The 18,636-nt window shown below is 40.7% G+C and overlaps 1 protein-coding gene across 2 annotated transcripts in view; it reads right to left on the bottom strand.

Moving 5' to 3' along the window:
• Nucleotides 1-18,636, bottom strand: part of TMEM45A (transmembrane protein 45A) — a 69,132-nt gene that overhangs the window by 23,467 nt on the left and 27,029 nt on the right. The window lies entirely within an intron of this gene.

The following is an 18,636-nucleotide window of genomic DNA, read 5'->3' as shown; positions in this document are numbered from 1 at the left end:
CCTCAAGGAATACACAAACTAGTAGAGAGACAAGTGCATTCTAAACCAACATGAGGTGTACACAGAGTGAAATGGGAAGAAGAAGCAGCAGTTTGACTCTAACCTGAAGAGCTAGCAGCTGTTATCCTGTCTGTATACAAGTCTTATTTCCCCTCTCAATTATAAACATGGTGAGCAAGGGCCATATCCTCTATCATGCTTTGCACCCAATTAGCACTCAATAAATCACCAATGAATGATGGGTTTCTTTCTGGAACCCCATCCCCCTGAAACACTGAGCTGGGTGACAACCAGTATCAGAAACAGCGGACGTGGCTAATTAAATGCAGATTCTTGGCACCCACTTCAGATCTACTGAATCAATCATCAGGGGGGAGACCCATGAATCTGCATTTTTAATAAGTGCTCATCAGTTATTTTTTTATATTCTTAAATTTTGTGAACCAAAGGCTTAGGCTATGTGGAGACAAGCAGAATGACACCAAGACACTGAGATTTAAATGTGACTTCCTTATCACTATACCCCAGAGGCCATTTGTCTCCCATCAGTGTCATAAACTCTGATGGGCTTGTTCACATCAGGCTTCATATGGGGCAGAGGTGGTGGCTCAACAGCTGCTCCTGAGACCAGAATGATAATCTGGCTCCAGAAGAAGACAATAACAATACTAGAGCCCTGACATTCTGTTCTGTTTTATTTTATCATACATTATTAAGATATTTTATTTTGTTTTGATCTCTTTTATACCCCAGCCTCTTACACCCATACCCCTATCAATCTTTAAATACTAGAACCACCCATGTCACATGGGCTATTCTTAACCAAACATCCAGAATGACAAATAGAACTCTACATTTAAAAAAAAAAAAAGACACAGGATGAGCCAATCCAAAGATGTATGTATTAAAAACATAAAACCAACAAACAGAAAATAAGAACAAATGTCATGTTGAATCACCTGCTGTAACGAACTCTTCAAAGTAAATAGAGGCCTGGACTGTTTTTGTTAGTAGTGGAACATCCACTTCACTTCATGCTAATAACTTCTCATGCATCTGTTTATTCTATTTTTGAGACAACTCAAGGAATATTATTATTTCCACCACAGGTATGAGGAAACTGCGACTCCAAGAGATTTACTGACCTACTCTAAGTCACAGAGTTAGTTAAGACCAGAGCCAGGGTTTCAAGGTCCTTATATATGATTCCAAATCTCAGACTATTCCCCTAGAAAAGGGCAAAGACCAGAAGAGGTTTGCGGATGAACCCAACAGTACTCATCAAGTTCTTTGACTAGGTTAAACACCATAAGGAAAGAGTTCCTTCTTCTGGGACTTTCTACCATTGAGTTGTCTGTGCATGTAAAGGAAGTGAAGCTCTGCACGTAATCTGAATATTTATTTACCACTGTTTATAGTCAGAGTCAGCAGGCAGAGGGATGCCAACCAAAAGAAAGCTGGTCTGAGTAATCTACAATGACTTCACTTGACAAAATGAAGATGCTAGAGATAAGTATCAGTGATGTGGTAAGAACCTAAAGAAATCATTCCATGGTTCCCAGCTGCATGCTGCTTCACAATTCAAGTCAATGAACAATTTCTGATTACTACATACATAATTAACAATCTGCTTCAGGTTATTGGGAACTCCATGGTAAGCAAATATACCTATTTTTCATTGCTGCTACAGCTCAGCTGGCAAATGTTCTCCAATTTTAAAGACCCAGATGATTAGACTGGGCCTGCCAGAATAATCTCTTCATTTCAAGGTCATTAAAAAAATCCTTTTTTGCCATGTAAAGTAATTTATTCACATGTTCCAGGAATCAGAAGGTGGTGGTATAAGGACATTATTCTGTCTACAACAGCAACACATACATGTTTACAGTTTGGCAGAACAAAGAAGGCAAAAACATGTGACTATGATACCAAGGAGATGAGCCAAGATTCATGGTAAAGGAATAAACTACTAAAGGTATGCTGAGTCCCTTCATTTGATTTAGAGGAGTAAGAAAGGCATACGGCAGGATCCTGTAAGACTATAAGGACCATTTGAGCTGGACTTTGAAGACTGATTAGGATTTTGAAAGGGGAGCTGAATTGGGGAGGGTATGTGCTATGGTGAGCACTGTGAATTGTCTAAGACTGATGAATCACAGACCTGTACCCCTGAAACAAATAACACATTATATGTTAATAAAAAGAAAAAAGAAAGAAAGGGGGAGCTGCAAGAGAAGAGCACTCTAGACATAAGAAACAAACAGCATGAATAAACTCTTGGTGGCAGAAACTTACAGGAGATATTGAAGCCACTTCTACCATAGGAGTAGAACACAACAGAAAATGCACCTGAAACACCTACATATATGGGAAGTTGGTAAGTGGCAAAAGTAACAATACAAATTACCAATCAGTAAAAAAAATTAATAATGTTTTTACAATTGAGTCTCTAGTAATGAATAAAAATCAAACTAGATCCCTACCTCACACCAGATTAAAAAATAAATTCCAGGGGCGTCTGGGTGGCTCAGTCATTAAGCATCTGCCTTCGGCTCAGGTCATGATCCCAGCGTCCTGAGATCGAGCCCCACATCGGGCTCCTTGCTCTGCAGGGAACCTGCTTCTCCCTCTCCTTCCTGCTTGTACTCTCTCACTGTCTCTCTTCTCTCTCTCTCTCAAATAAATAAAATCTTTAAAATAAATAAATAAATAAATAAATAAATAAATAAATAAATAATAAATTCCAGGTGGATTGAAGACCTAATTGTGAAAATAAAATTTTTAGTAGAAAATATTTGAAAATATCCCCATGACCTTGGGATAGGAAAGAATTTTTTAAGCAAAATACAAAAAAGTAAAGTAATGAAGGACAGAACTGATAAATTTGACCTCTTCAAAAAGTAAAGCTTTTAGGGTGGCTCAGTCGGTTAAGTGTCTGCCTTTAGCTCAGGTCATGATTCCATGGTCCTAGAATTGAGTCCTGCATCGGGCTTCTTGCTCAGTGGGGGGGGCCTGCTTCTCCCTCTGCCTGACACTCCCCCTGCTTATGCTCTTTCTCTCCCCCTCTCTCTCTGACAAATAAATAAATAAAATATTTTTTTAAAAAAAGTAAATCTTTTATATGTGAATGGCAAAGAAGCATAGGAAAAGATGCTCGATATCACTAGTCAATTGGATAATGTTAATTAAAATAACAAATACCAATACTCATCCACCAGAATGGCTAAATTTAAAAAGACTGACAATACTGATGATATTGGCAAGGATGTGGACCAACTGGACCTCTTATGCACTCTAAGTGGGAACACAAAATTGTACAGCCCCATTCAAAAGAAGTTTGTCACTTTTTATAAAGTTAAACATGCACTTATCATTTGACCCAGCAATTCCACTCCTAGGTATTTACCCAACAGAAATTAAAATTATGCCTACACAAAGATTTGTACATGGATGCTCATAGTAGCTTTATTCATAATAACCAAAAACCCAGAAACAGCCCAAATGCCCAGCAACTAGTGAATGCATGAACAAACTGATACATCCCTAACTAAATTTCTTCATCTGTAAAATCAGAGTGATAAAAGTATCTATTTAAGAGGCTTTTGTGAAGATTAAGTAAGTATAATGCAAAGTACTTGAATAGAAACTGGTAAACAAAAATCAATTAATAAATGTTAGCTATTATTTTGACATCTGGAAGTTTTAAGATTCTTCTGTTGTTACACAAAATAGATTTAAATATTTTTTGCTGACAACTTTGTGGATCTACTGTCCCATCCCTGAATACTCCATTTTCATAACTGTTTTATGTGATATGGAAATGAAATTCTATCATGTGTAAAGGCCTCTTTCAGTTTCCCTGCTCCTCCCCTTCAATATGGGCTTTATCCTAATAATCTAAGATAGCTGCCAAAGTTCCAGCCATCACAATCATGTTCCAGGCTGCAGGAGAGAAGAAAGGGCAGAAGGAGTCTCTGTGTCTGCTTTTCAATGAGTTTTATTGAAGTATGATTAAATGCAGTAAAATTCACCTCTAAATTTTACAGAGGAAGAAACTGCGACAAAGTTAGAGATGAACTAAAATGTCCAAGGTCATGGAGATGATAAGTAATGGAGCTGGGATCGATATTCAGCCCTGGGTCTATAGTGCCTCTACCACAATGTACCATAAATAAAGTTAAACTACACATGGCAGACATAGAAGCTATTTGTAATAAAGATAACTGATAAACACTGAGTAGTCACAATTCATTTGAGTAAATATCTAGGACCATAATCCTGGATTATATGGTAAGACTATGTTTAGCTTTGTAAGAAACCGCCAAATTGTCTTTTTTTTGACCTGACCCAAAATCAAGAGTCAGATGCTTAACCGACTGAGTCACCCAGGCACCCCTGCCAAATTGTCTTCTAAATGCAAAATCAAGTACACAATTATTCTTTTTCTATTATTTTTTTAAAGATTTTTATTTATTTATTTGACAGAGAGAGACACAGCAAGAGAGACACCAGCAATGAATGACAGAGTTCTTATTTTTCCATATTGCCTCTAGCATTTGCTATTGTCAGTGTTCTGGATTCTGACCATTCCAATAGGTGTGTAGTGTTATTGTTGTTTTAATTTGCAGTTCCCTAATGATATATGATATTGAGGAGATTTTCATATGATAATGTGCCATCTGGATATCTTATTTGATGAGTAATCCGTTCAGATCTTTTGCTCACTTTTTAATCGAGTTGTTCATTTATTCATTGTTGACTTTTAAGGGTTCTTTATATACTTCAGGTATTAGTTCTTCACCAGATGCCAGATGTATGGTTTGCAAATATTTTCTCCCAGTCTGTCACTTGCCTTTTTCTTCTTTTAAAAGTGCCTTTCAGGGGTGCCTGGGTGGCTTAGTCAGTGAAGCACTGAACTCTTAATCTCAGCTCAGGTCTTGATCTCAGGGTCATGAGATCCAGTCCCGTGTTAGGCTCTGTGGTCAGCACAGAGTCTGCTTGAGATTCTCTCTCCTTCTACCTCTGCCCCTTATGCTTATGCCTCTCTCTCTCTCTCTAAAATAAATAAATAAATTTTTTTTAAGTGCCTTTCACAGAGTGGAAATTTTTAATTTTCATGTGACCTAACACATAATTTCTTTCAAGAATAATTGTGTGGATGCCTGGGTGGCTCAGTTGTTAAGCGTCTGCCTTCAGCTCAGGTCATGATCCCAGGGTCCTGGGATCGAGCCCTGCATCGGGCTCCCTGCTCTGCGGGAAGCCTGCTTCTCCCTCTCCCACTCCCCCTGCTTGTGTTTCCTCTCTTGCTGTATCTCTCTATGTCAAATAAATAAATAAAAATCTTTTTAAAAAATAATAAAAAAAAGAATAATTGTGTACTTGATATCGCATTTAAAAACTCACCATCCTACCCAAGGTCTCACCATTAAGCATGATGTTAACTGTAAGTTTTATGTAGGTATTCTGTATCAAATTGTGGATGCTCCCCTCTATTCCTACTTTGCTGCTTTCCATATTTAATTTTTTTTCCTTAAAAAAAACAATAACAACAAAAAACCTGAGAAGGTGGTTTAGAGCCAGATAAAGAAGACTTTAAATGCCAGGTTAAAAAGTTTAAACTTTATTCTATGGGCAATAAGAAGCAACTGAATGTTTTGAGCATCAGAGCTTTTAAACTTTTATATGTTTTGAGCATCAGAACTTAAAACTATTAAACGGTTTAGAGGTTTTATTTAAAGATGTTCTAGTTTTATTTAAAGATGTCCAGAAAAGGTGACTCCTCCAACTCTTTCTCTAACCCATTCTGGTGAAATACAATCTCAGTACAAATCTGCTACATAACAAACTTGAATCTCTTGGAGTCCAAGGAGGATGCAGAACATTTATCAATCTTGATGAACTGTTTCAGCAAAGACATGACTCCCAACCCCAGTATTCGGCCACCCACCCCCCACCCACAAAAGAAAGCCATGACACTGTGGTTCAGGGTAGAGGCAGAGGCACCCAGTGGCCCAGACTCAGTATCAAGCATGTATGGACAAAATGTAATGACCACACCTGAATCAACAATGTTGACATATTCCTTTGCATCACACTTTCTACCAGGGGAGTCACTGTTGTCAGGGGCTCTATTGATAACGACATCTGGATGAATCTTTGGCCTATCTACAGAGAACATCTTTGTTGCCCAATTCTCATGGCCTTGGCTGCCTCACTTCTTCTTTACCCACCTTCCTGCATCCCGCCCCCCACACCCCCTTTTCTCCCTTCTGCCTATCACAACCAATTCTCAGAAGGGCAGCAGAGATGTGTCTGGATTCTAAGCAAATTGCCTTCCAGGGCATGGGAACCATCTTGAGAAGGAGAGGCACTCCAGGATCAGATTCCAAATTTTGGCTTGGTTTGGATTTCTGTGTGTGGAGGGGTAGCAGACAGAAGGTAATCAATAGGAGCCCAGAGAGCCAAGAATATGTAAAAACGAAATGATTTGCCAGTTCGGGCTAATGAATCTCTGAGTTCTTGAAGTTCACAGGCTTACAAACTACACAATCATCCCATTCTCCACACCTCAACCATGAGTTGCCCCCTGGTGGATGTCCATTCCTCACCAGGCAATTCTATGAAATTCATTCTAACCTGATTTTCCTCTAAAGACTTATTTTAGTTATCCACTTCCTCCTTTCTCCCTGCTGCGAACACACACATAAATATGATTTGATCTGGATCCTTTTCCCTTGGGGCAAGTTCAGGTGTGGGGCCAGGGCTGGGGCCTCCAGTTTTTTTCCACTGTAGCCAACACCCATTCAGCCTTGGCAACCACCCAAGTAACCTTCACTGTGTGTCAGAAGGGACAGTGTGAGACACCGGAGAAAAGAAGTTTTTAATCTGAGGAAATCTGTCATGCCCTGAGCTTTTGATAAATTGCTGGCTTTGTGAAAAAAAGAAATTCAGTTTTCTTTGGAATAAGTGCCTCTAAGGATGCTCAGACATATGTATGAGAATGATCACTAGTGCTCTTGGCTGCCTGCTTATCCATTCATTCCCTTAGTTCTCCATCTTTTCATTCATCCTTTAAACAAATATTTATTGAACAACTACAGTGTGCCAGGTCCAGCTCTATCTACTGGGGACATGTGATGGAATCAGAACCCTCATGTTAATCAGATCCCCGGGTGATTCACATGCACATTAAAGTTTGAGAATCACTGGTCTAGGGCAGTGTTTCTCAACAACAGCACTAACTGACATCCCAGGCCAGATAATTCTTTGTGTGTGGAACCATCTTGTGCTGTGTAGGATGTTTATTTAGCAACATTCCTGGCCTCTGCCTACTAGATCCTGGCGGTACTTTTCCCCCAGTTGTGATAGTCAAAAATATCTACAGGTTTTAATAAAGGTCCCCTGAGGGGCAAAATCATATCCCCTTCCCCAATTAAGAAGTACTGGTTTAGAAGACCCTGGGTCAAATCCCCTTAAACATAAAAAGTATTTTTTTCCTTCTCTCTTAGGAAAAAGAGAAATTTTTAAATTTAAATTTTAAATTAAGATTAAATAACAAATTTAACTGTTAATTATTGTACCAAAATAAGTCCAACCAAGATTATGTATACCTTTTTCAGAAAGATAAAGTGCACTTTATTGTAACTAATAAAACAAAAAACCATCATTTGGAAAAAATAATGTTTGCAAGATTCCCATGACTTTTTAGACAAAAATCTTTCAAGTTTGCTGTTTAATATTACTATTAAGCAGAAAGAGGAGCCTGACATTAAATATGATATCTATGAGGTCAAGGACTTGGCATTGGATGTCATCACTGCCAATTATATGTGGATCAGGTACAAACAAATAAAGGTCTATATAGAACACCTTCCCATCTTGAAAAAAACAGTTATTGTGGTCATAATGCTCTGTGTCCACCCTCAAATAACGGAAATGGTGGCAAGGGAGGAGAAGTTATGTTCAAATCCAGTTTAAGGAAAAATAAATGAATAAAATAAGCCGAAGCTGAAACCAGTATGGCGCTATCTGAATGTTGTACAATTTTAGTTGGCCTAGGGGAGGAAATGTCAGCAGAATCACTCTGGTCTTTCCATCTCTTGGTGTCAGGAAATTTATGCCTCACTGTTTAATTTTTTTTTTGTTTAAATAGGCCCAATCTAGGAAATAATGACTCCTGATTTTGGCAAGTGCCTCTGACAAGTAAAGAAAGAAACAAGGGGCACCTGGGTAGCTCAGTTGGTTAAGCGACTGCCTTCAGCTCAGGTCATGATCCCAGGGTCCTGGGATCGAGCCCCGCATCGGGCTCCCTGCTCGGCAGGAAGCCTGCTTCTCCCTCTCCCACTTCCCCTGCTTGTGTTCCCTCTCTGGGTGTCTCTCTCTCTCTCTCTGTCAATTAAATAAATAAATAAATAAATAAATAAATAAATAAATAAATAAATAAATAAATAAAAGGAACAAGATCATTTCAGCTACTGATAAAATAACACAGAGCAATGAGAGAGTGCTCAGGCTCAGCTTGGGACGGTGGGGACAGGGGTTCCACTGCTGAAGTTCTGAGCTAGGCTGGGCTGAGCTGAGCTGAAAGAGCAAGGCTACAGCAGGAACGCATGTGAAGTGGATGAGGCCATTGGCCCAGGCCTGCCCTCAAACACATCCATTTTTACTGGTTCCATTTCACAGAAGAGGCATTAGATATTCGGCAGCTTGACTGAACGTCTACCGCCAGTAAGTGGTAGAAGGCAAAAAAGGAACCCAGATCTCTGGGATACAGGTTGGCAATTGTCTTTCTTAAACACTAAATACCCCTGTTTTCACTTCCTGTTGTTGCTTTAACAAATTACTGCAAGCTACAATCAAATTTAACATCTTAGAGTCCTAGAGATCTGAAGTCTGAAATGGGTGTCACTCAGATCTCATTCTCTCTTGCTGACGAGGACCCCATTCTTCTGTTGCCACTCATCCTTCTGACTCAGCTTCCCCTGCCTCACCGTTACAAGGACCCTTGTGATTACATTGGGCTGGCCTGGATAATCCATAGTTGTCTCCTCATTCCCAAATCTTTAACTTAATCAAATCCTCTAAGCATCTTTTACCATGGGAAGGAAACCAGAATATGTCACCTCAAAATATGTATCTTTGACATAAAAATTAGTTTGAGCTGAAGGCAATTAGGAATGCAGGAAAAGCTCTCTTTAACCTCCCTTTTACTGACTAAACACAGGAAATAAATTCCCCTTTCAATGGAGGCAGATCCTTATCAGCCCAGAGATGGCACCAGAGAAATCTGCAAACAAACCTTACTCCAGGGCGCCTGGGTGGCTCAGTTGGTTAAGCAACTGCCTTCAGCTCAGGTCATGATCCTGGAGTCCCTGGATCGAGTCCCGCATTGGGCTCCCTGCTTGGCGGGGAGCCTGCTTCTCCCTCTGACCCTCCCCCCTCTCATGTGCTCTCTCTCTCTCATTCCTCTCTGTCTCAAATAAATAAATAAAATCTTTAAAAAAAAAAAAAAACCTTACTCCATTAGCTCCCTCCCATATATTTATCTTCCTACAGTTTGCTGTCCTTGGAAGCTTAAAACTGCTGGACTTTGTCCTGTCCTTTCTCTACAAATTTCTCGTTCTTTGCTAAAAATGCTCTAGAAGCCAGAATTCTTAAGCTGCTGCTTGGAGTTACTTTTCATTAAGGTTTCTCCTGAGTGATGTGCACTGCACATGTTAAAAAAACTGTTTTTTCTCTTGTTATCTTTCTGTTAAAGAGTCCCAGCTGAAAACCTAACATGGGTAGAGGTCAACTTTTGCTGATCCTGACACACGTAAGGTAATATCTTCCAGGTTTCTGGAGATTAGGGCGTGGACCTCTCTGGGAGGCCAAAGCTTACCACACCCCCTTAGGAATGCCAGTCACAAGAAGGGCCTCTGACAATCATAAAAATAAAAATTTTTAAAAATCACTGACAGTGGGGAAGAAGAGAACAGGAATAGAAGGAGCCTTCAACAGACTCTCAGGTTCCATGTCATTGAGGGAGGCTCAAGAGCGTAGTGCTGTCTACTTCTGATCCTGGCTATACATAGAATCCCTTGAAAAAACAACCAGTGCCTGGGCTACAACCCCTAGAGATTCTGCTTCAGTTAGTCTGGGTAAACACAGGCATCAACATCTTAAAATTCCCCGTAGGGCAGAGCACCTGGCTGGCATAGTGCGTTGAGGGTCGGACTCTGATCTTGGCATCATGAGGCTCCACGCAGTCTGCTTGGGTTTCTCTCTCCTTCTCCCTCTGTCCCTCCCCCTATTCCTAAAATAAATAAAAAGATCTTTAAAAAATAAATAAATAAAAATAAAATTCCCCCTAACGGATTAAGAACCCAAATTCTAGAATCAGACTGCTTGCATCCAAAGGCCAGATCCACAACTGTGTGCTTGACCTGAAGCATATTATTTAACTTTGCCTCAGTTTCTATAAAATGGGAATGATGTTATTCATAGAACCACCTTATAAAGCTGAGGATAAACTGACATTGTACTAGTAAAATTCCTGCCACATAGTAGGCATTGCATAAATATCTCAAAGCTCTCCAGAGGGCCCTCTGGGAACTCCTCAGGCTAGCACCGGTGTGACTTGTGTGTGTGCCTAGGATGTGAAGAGTGGAATTGGGAGGCACTGCGGGCCCAATCTCCCCTGCCCTGCCTGATTGTAATGGGCTCTGGAAGTGCTAACCCCAGTGTGCCAAGGGAGAAGGCTGCTTCTTCCTCTCCCACTTCCCCTGCTTGTGTTCCCTCTCTTGGTGTCTCTCTCTCTCTCTCTGTCAATTAAATACATTAAAAAAAAAATTAAGAAAGAATCAGCTACTGATAAAATAACACAGAGCAATGAGAGAGTGCTCAGGCTCAGCTTGGGACAGTGGGGACAGGGGTTCCACTGCTGAAGTTCTAAGCTAGGCTGGGCTGAGCTGAGCTGAAAGATCAAGTGGGAGTGAGGAGTTGAGTTGCAGGAATGCATGCAAATTAGACAAGTGAATAAGAAGAAACAACCAGAAAAGCTGGAGGGGGGGGGGGGTGTCTGAGGTGTGGCAGGCCTTGATAAATAGGAGGAATGCTAAGGGCTGTGTGATAGTGATCAAGGTTTCACTGTCTACTAGGGCAGTGGTTCTCCGTATGGCTAACATTGCAAAATATCTGGGAGCCATAAGAACACTTAGAGTGTCTGGTTCCCTGCCCCCAACCAGACCAATTAAATCAGAATCTCTGGGAGCGAGGCCTGAGAATCTTTCTTTCTTTCCTTCCTTCTTTTCTTTTTTTTTTTCTTTTGTAAACTCTCCAGATGATTCTAGTTGCCAGAGTTGAAAGCACCGGGCCCTTCCTTCTCTTACGCTGACTGTCCTAGGTTAGTCAGTCTCACCAACTGCAACGTGAAGGGAGGGGAGGGAAGGGCTCACAGTGACTGGGTTCCTATTATGTGCCAACACTCCTGACACGCACCAATTAATTTAACCCCCATAATTATTATCCTCATGTTAGAGATAATAATAAAGCGGTGCATTTCACAAGAATTGTAATGAGACTCACAACAATGTCATGACCGGACCCAAGACTCAACCCCAAGTTTATGTCCAAAAGGGACAAAGGAAGAAAAATGACCATTTAGAGCATCCACCCCTTTCAGAGCCATTTAAAGTCCTCTCAATTCCATGAGGTAGCCTTTTCCTCCCCATTTCACGTTTAATGGGACAGAGACTTGAAAAGCTAACCTGCCCAAGTCAAAAAGCTTGTCAACAGAAGAACTGGAATCTTGACTCAAGCCTGTCCACCTCTAATCCCCATCCTCTTTCCCATTATTTCTGCCCTCCAGGCCTCAAAAGCTAATGGTACCAACCATAACAAGAATCATTTACTGAATGCTGGGCTCTATCTCAAATACTGTACTGAGAACCTCATATGCACTCCCTCATGGAAAAATCAAGTTAAATGGCCATGACATAGAAGCAAAACAGTTACTGTACTGGATAAAGGCTAGCAGTTACCACCTGGGAGGGTTTAACTGTAGCTTCTCCAGCCCCACCCCTGACCTGCTGAGTCAGAATCTGCATTTTAACAAAATCCCCAGGTAATTCATCAGCACAGTCAAGTTGGAGAAGACTGCTTTAGATGGTTTGGGTTCTACTTTTTATCTTTCCAGAGAGTTGTTTTGGTAATGTGCAGGCTCAGCCTAAGATTCTCCATTTACCAGACCTCACAAGGCTCCAGCGAACAATGTACAAGGAAGCTGGTGCTGCTGCTCTGTGCTTTAAAATGCTGTCAGGGAGGGCAGAAGCCCCAAAGCACCCTCTCCCCAGTGCACCTCTTTTTGAGTGTGCCAGACTGTTGGTCTCCAGATACACACCGTGGACTGCAAATACCCTCAGCAGCAGCGTCACTCCTCAACAAGACAAGTTACGCTGAAAGTGAGATTTGCTAATAGCCTCTGAAAACCAGAATGGGATAAAGCAGTGTTTCTCAAACTTGAGTAATATGCAGACATTTTAAAAGGAAAAAATTTACCTCAAAACCGTTACATTGACTTAAATTGGGTTGTTTGTTTGAGAGAGAGTGCGCATGTGTGCACGGAGCGGGCGGGGGCCAAGGGAGAGGATCTCAAGCAGACTCCATTCCGAGTGTGGAGCCTGACATGGGTAGCTCAACCTCACGCCCCTGAGGGCATTCAGCCTGAGCTGAAATCAAGAGTCCCATGCTCAACATACCGAGCCACCCAGGTGCCCTGAGTTAAGTTGTTTTTATTGTGAACTTTCTTAAACAGTAAAAAGATATATTTGGACAACTATAAAAATAAAACCAATTTACAAATTAAATATAAGCAAAACTACAAAACCAACAAAAGTCAAATAAACTAATGCAAATTGAATATAACAATTACTTCTGCTAAAATAAACGGCCTTTCACAGTATGACTATTACATTGACAACTACAGTGCCTACTGTTTTTGGTCCAGAATATGTATATTATTTTGTCCCCAAATTGACTCAATTTCTATTCAAATAAATTCCAGCAAAATGTTGTTCAGCATTTTAAGTCCATGTTCTCTACACATCAACCCTTGAAAATTAAAGCAGTGCTTCCTGCCTGTCACAATCCTGAATATAAATGTGAGCCCCAGTACAGATATCATAGGTTGAACTCCAATACAAGAGGCTCATCCAGGTGATCTAGAATATGCTTATATTACTCAGTTCTTGTTGAGATGAAAGTGCAGCGTTAGATTATTATAATACAAAGTTTACAGACCTCTTTCCCTGCTCAGAAGAACATGTCAGCTGAGGTCTAGGAATTATCAACTTCAATTTGGGAAATGCTGAGATAAAGAATTAGGAAGAACTATACCTCAATAGTTAATGAGGGGAAACTCTTTATATAAATATTTCAGCTAGAAAATGCAGAAGAAATGATAGAATTTAGAATTTCATAAACCCTAGTGAATTAATAAATTCAGCCAATAATAAACAAAGATGGCTGACACCCAGAAGCAATAACCCAACAAGATGTGCCTGAAGTATTCTTGAAAAAAAAAAAAAAAATTCAACTCGGGTGTGGTTCAACCTCTCTATATAATTACCAACCGATAGGAAATTCAGAGGCAGAAGAGCATAGTTAAATGACATGCGAATACAAGTAAAATCCAGATGATGCAAAATTCTACAGGACAAGCTAGTTTCTTCAACAGATAAATTTAAGAAAAACAGAGATAAAGGGAGAACCTGTATACCAATAGAGACTTCTGAACAGTATCTACAACTGTGATGTATGGACTTTATTTGGATCTTAATTCAAACAATAATAATTCAGGATTTTAAATTTTGTAGGGGTGGTAATAGCATTGTGTCTAAGTTTTTTTTAAAAGAATCTTTAATTTTTAGAGATATATACTGAAATATTATGGACCAAATAATATGACTTGGATTCGCTTCAAAATCGTGATGGTTGATTTTATGTCAAACTGGCTAAGCCCATGGTACCCAGTTTCTGGTCAAACACCCTCTAGATGTTACTGTGAAGGTATTTTTTAAATACAATCAACGTTCAACATTTAAATCATAGACATTGAGAAAAGTAGATTACCCTGTACACTGGTGGGGGAAGGGGAGGGAGAGCTCATTTAATCATCTGAAGGCCTTAAGAGGGAAGAAGTAATTCTGCCTCCAGATTGTCTTCCCAATAGAAAATGCAACATCAACTCTTCCCTGGGTCTCCACCCTGCTAGCTTGCGTTAGAGATCTCACACTAGGTGGCCCCCATAATTGCAAGAGTCAATTCCTTAAATCTCCTCTCAATCTCTTCCTCTCTCTCCCCGCCCCCTCCCCATATATTTATATACACGTACACACACATCCTTCTGGTTCTGTCTCTCTGGAGAATTCTAGCACAAAAAATGATCTGGGGGAAGAAAATGCAGATGAGGAAATAGATAAAAAAAAAAATTGGCCATAAATTAGTAATTGCTGAAACTGGCTAACAAGTACATTATACTCTTCTCTCTATTTTTGGATCTTCTTGAAATTTTCCATTTAAAAACTTGGGAAGGATGAAAATAAATGGAAGAGTCAAACAGAGACCCAGTTTTTTTGTCACTGGACCTGACAACAGAACAGAGTATTAGAAATCAAGGCTGTCCTGAGAAATCCATGGCTATGACTCCAATACTCACAAAGGAGAAATTAAAGCTGGAAGGGCCTGGCCTTGGAGGTGACTCTTCTCTTGATCTTGAACTTCTAGTCTAATTTACACTGCACCCTCTCTGCACCTGCTCATCCCTTTACTACAGCATTTTCTCACACTTCTACTCTCAGTCTCTTCTCACTAACCAAGAGCTCCTTACTCATCCAAGCACCAAGCTTGCATTCAGCAACGTTGGATGAATGAATGAAAAGCAGTGCCTACTCTTAAGTCAACTCATGCTACTCCTTTCTAGTTCGTATTTTCTTCTAATTGTTAGAGCCTACCACTAAGTGCTCCATTTTTAATTTCTGCATATGTTCTGATTCTTAATATTCCTCCCTTACAAACAAACATTTGAGGTCTCACTTTGAGGTGGTGGTGGGGCAGTGGGCTTTGGCATTCACCATCAGAGAATTTTGTAAAATGAACCTTCAAAATCCCAGTTTGGCTCAGTCGTTAAGCATCTGCTTTAGGCTCAGGTCATAATCCCAGGGTCCTGGGATCGAGTCCCGCCTCTGGCTCCCTGCTTGGCAGGAAGCCTACTTCTCCCTCTCCCACTCCCCCTGCTTGTGTTCCCTCTCTCGCTGTCTCTCTCTCTGTCAAATAAGTTTAAAAAATCTTTTAAAAAAGAAAAGAAAAGAAGAGAAAAATTCTCTGACTCTTAGGACCTGCTATGAAAGTCATTCTTTTACACAGGTCTGCCGTGAGGTGGCAGAATTTCAATGTGGATATTCATTCAAATGGGCTGTTTCTTTGGTTTTGTCATTGTATTCTGCAAGGTTTGGGAATACAATAATTGATTCTACAATTGGAGTGAAGACAAATCCCAGGATATCCCATTTTACAAATTAAAGAAGTGAAAACAATTGGCCCAATGCCAGGTTTTATTTTGAATCTAGTGTATAGGAGAGAGAAACTAAGAAAAAAAGAGACAGAAATAGGCATTTCTCTTTTCCTTCAGTGAAATGAATATTTTAATTTGAAAATTTGATTAGAATGTTTTTAACATTTCTAAAAATTCAATTTGCCAACACATTTGGTAATAGGTTAAAATGATCAAAAAGTTAATACATTTCTTTTTTTTTTTTAAGTAACATATAATGTATTATTGGTTTCAGAGGTAGAGGTCAGTGATTCATCAGTCTTATATAATACCCAGTGCTCATTACAACACATACTCTCCCCAATGTCCATCACCCAGCCTCCCCGTCCCTGCCACCTCCCTCCCCTCCAGCAACCCTCAGTTTGTTTCCTAAGATTAAGAGTCTCTTATGGTTTGTGTCCCTCTCTGGTTTCATCTTGTTTCATTTTTTCCTCTCTTCCCCTATGATCCTCTGCCTTGTTTCTTAAATTCCACATAGGCATCTAAACTCCAGGCTCCTCTAAATTCACATTCAGACAACAAAAAGTGGAGAGTTTTATAGCTCACCATGCTCCATGGAAAATGCTCTGACTCCTGTACAGGAATATGAGGGGTCAAGTGGGTTGAGGTCTCCTTCCCTCCTGCCCCTTTCTCTGTCCCTTGATTTGATGCTTACTTTAACCCAAAGAAATAGCCACCTTTGCTTTTGTGCTCACTTTACAGAGGGGCGGGGCCCAAGTTCATGACAAAACCTGAAGGTAAATTAGAATGAACAAAGAGAATAGAGAGGAATGAGTAAATGCTGCCTGGGCTGCCAGCATCACAGTTGGGTTTCATGTCCATGAAGAACATCAAGGCTTCCGGAGAAAACTATACACAAGCCTCATAGCCTTTGACAGAGATCTGAAAGGTCCTCAGAAAACATGTCAGTAATTGTTGGCAGTGTTGACAGCTGTGCAGGAACATCACCCACATTTTCAGTTCCCACCCTTCAACACTTGGTACCCCTTTGGACATGTGGAGGTAGATATGCCACATTCAGCAGCAACAGCAAAAGTACAGAATACCTAGTGACATTGGAATCCCAGAGAAGCAACAAAAAATTTGGGGGGGCTAAGTATGTCCCATATATTTCATGTGTTATTTGACATTCAAATTTCACTGGACACCCTGTGTTTTATCTGGCAACCCATGAAAGGATTTCCATTGGGTAAAGAATACTGCAACAGCTTGGGGTAGAGGTTTCTCAGGCAATACCCTTGAAGCTGGGGAAGAAACTGACACTGAAGTGCCCCATGAAAATAAGAGGAAAGAACCCAAGAATATTTCTGTTTCCCCAAGCATGAAATCTATTAGAAGAGACTAGCATGTTTCTCTGAGTAAGAAATCTCAAGTTGATTTGGCTGTGACTTCTAGAGTCAGATGTACTACCATCAAACCACAGGGTCACAGGCTGTGACTTTTGAATATTTCCAAATCTATATTTAAACATCCTGTGCTAGGATGCCTGGGTGGCTCAGTCGGTTAAGCGTTTGCCTTCGGCTCAGGTCATGATCCAAGGGTCCTGGGATCAAGCCTCACATCAGGCTCTGCGCTCGGCAGGGAGTCTGTTTGTCCCTATCCCTCTCCCTCTGTGCTCTTTCTCTCTCTCTCTCAAATAAGTAAATAAAATCTTTGAAGATATAGAAAAAAATAAAATAAAATAAAATGAGAAGAACTCTTAATGGCTAGTTTCCCTTAAGTCTACCTGCAATATTGTCTAAACTGAAGACAATGAGACAAATGAGTCTATGAGACTCCTCGTTGCCTCGTTTTAACAATGAGTCTTATACCAAGTCCAGAAATAACAAAACAAATGAGGAAAGACTGGCTAATGATAGCACCTTAAATTTTGTGAAACTTTTAACACTTCCAAGTCCATGATCTGGTTAATTCTGTGAAGGACCTTACGAAATATGATCAGGAACACAGGAAGAAGAGAGGCTGGCCTGAAGGTTCATAGCTGAGGTGTAACTAAACCACAAGTCTCTTATATTCCCAGCTTTGAGCCTTTTTTTCACTGTTTCTCAGTGACAGAAGTCAAAAAAGACATCTAATTAAAAGTGGCCAAAAGCAAATGTAAACCAGCAATAACAGGACTTTGGGGAGGGAAAGCCAACTAGAGACTGCTGTGCAAGAAAAGTAAGAAGCCCCAGGAGTGCTGACGGGATTTTTTTTAGTAACTCCTTAGAATCTACTTGGACACAGTGAGGGGCCTCAGGCTTTTACATGGGATGGTCTCTTGAGGTCCCATCTAGCTCCTAGACACCGCTACTCAATGTCCGGCCAGCATCACAGCTACACAGAAGTCTGACCACAGCCCATCACCCGATACAAGGAGGCTGCTAACTGGCATTAGGGATGCAAAAAGAAAGCAAGGCCAGAGATTTCTGAAGGCATCCCTGTTAATCAGCACGTATATGGCTTATCATTGCTTTAAACAATGCATGGATTAAGGGCTTTAGATTGAGTAGGCACCTGCAGAATACTCCACCTACAGTGTCTTATCTTATCCGCCCATGTCTCTCCAAGGGCTACAAATTACTGTTAGCCTCCTGGTATTAACAGAGGAGCAAACTAAGGCTTAAAAAAGATAAGTAACTTATTGAAAGCGTTCTCACAGCTAGTTCAGGGGCAGAGCTGGGATTGGAACCTGGTGTGACTGACTCTAGACCCCATGCTCTTACTAATACGTTCCTGCCCCTCCCTGAGACACAGAGCAACTGAGTGCTTTGGGGACAATTAGGGCTCCAGCGTGCCTGGCCCAGAGAGCAATGTACGGCAGAAGTGGAAATACAGGAAGGTGGCTAGAGGTGAGGCTTCAAAGGCTGCTCAACGCCAGCTGAAGAGGTGGCCCTCCCTGCTGTAAGCCGCGCTTCCTCCCAGCTGTCATTATCCAGGGAAGGAAAAGGTTAAGGGTGCAAAGTGAGAGAAGGGCAGGGCACCTGGCCCAGTGTTTCTCTGCCAGTATCAGCAAGCTTGTAAAAGCTTTGAAGAAAAGCGGTAAGGTGCTGTAAATGATATTTCAG

Source organism: Mirounga leonina, unplaced genomic scaffold (assembly GCF_011800145.1).
Source record: "Mirounga leonina isolate KUSES-001 unplaced genomic scaffold, KU_Mleo_1.0 Mir_169, whole genome shotgun sequence".
NCBI classification, from domain to species: Eukaryota; Metazoa; Chordata; class Mammalia; order Carnivora; family Phocidae; genus Mirounga; species Mirounga leonina.
This window is presented reverse-complemented; position numbering and strand designations above follow the sequence as displayed.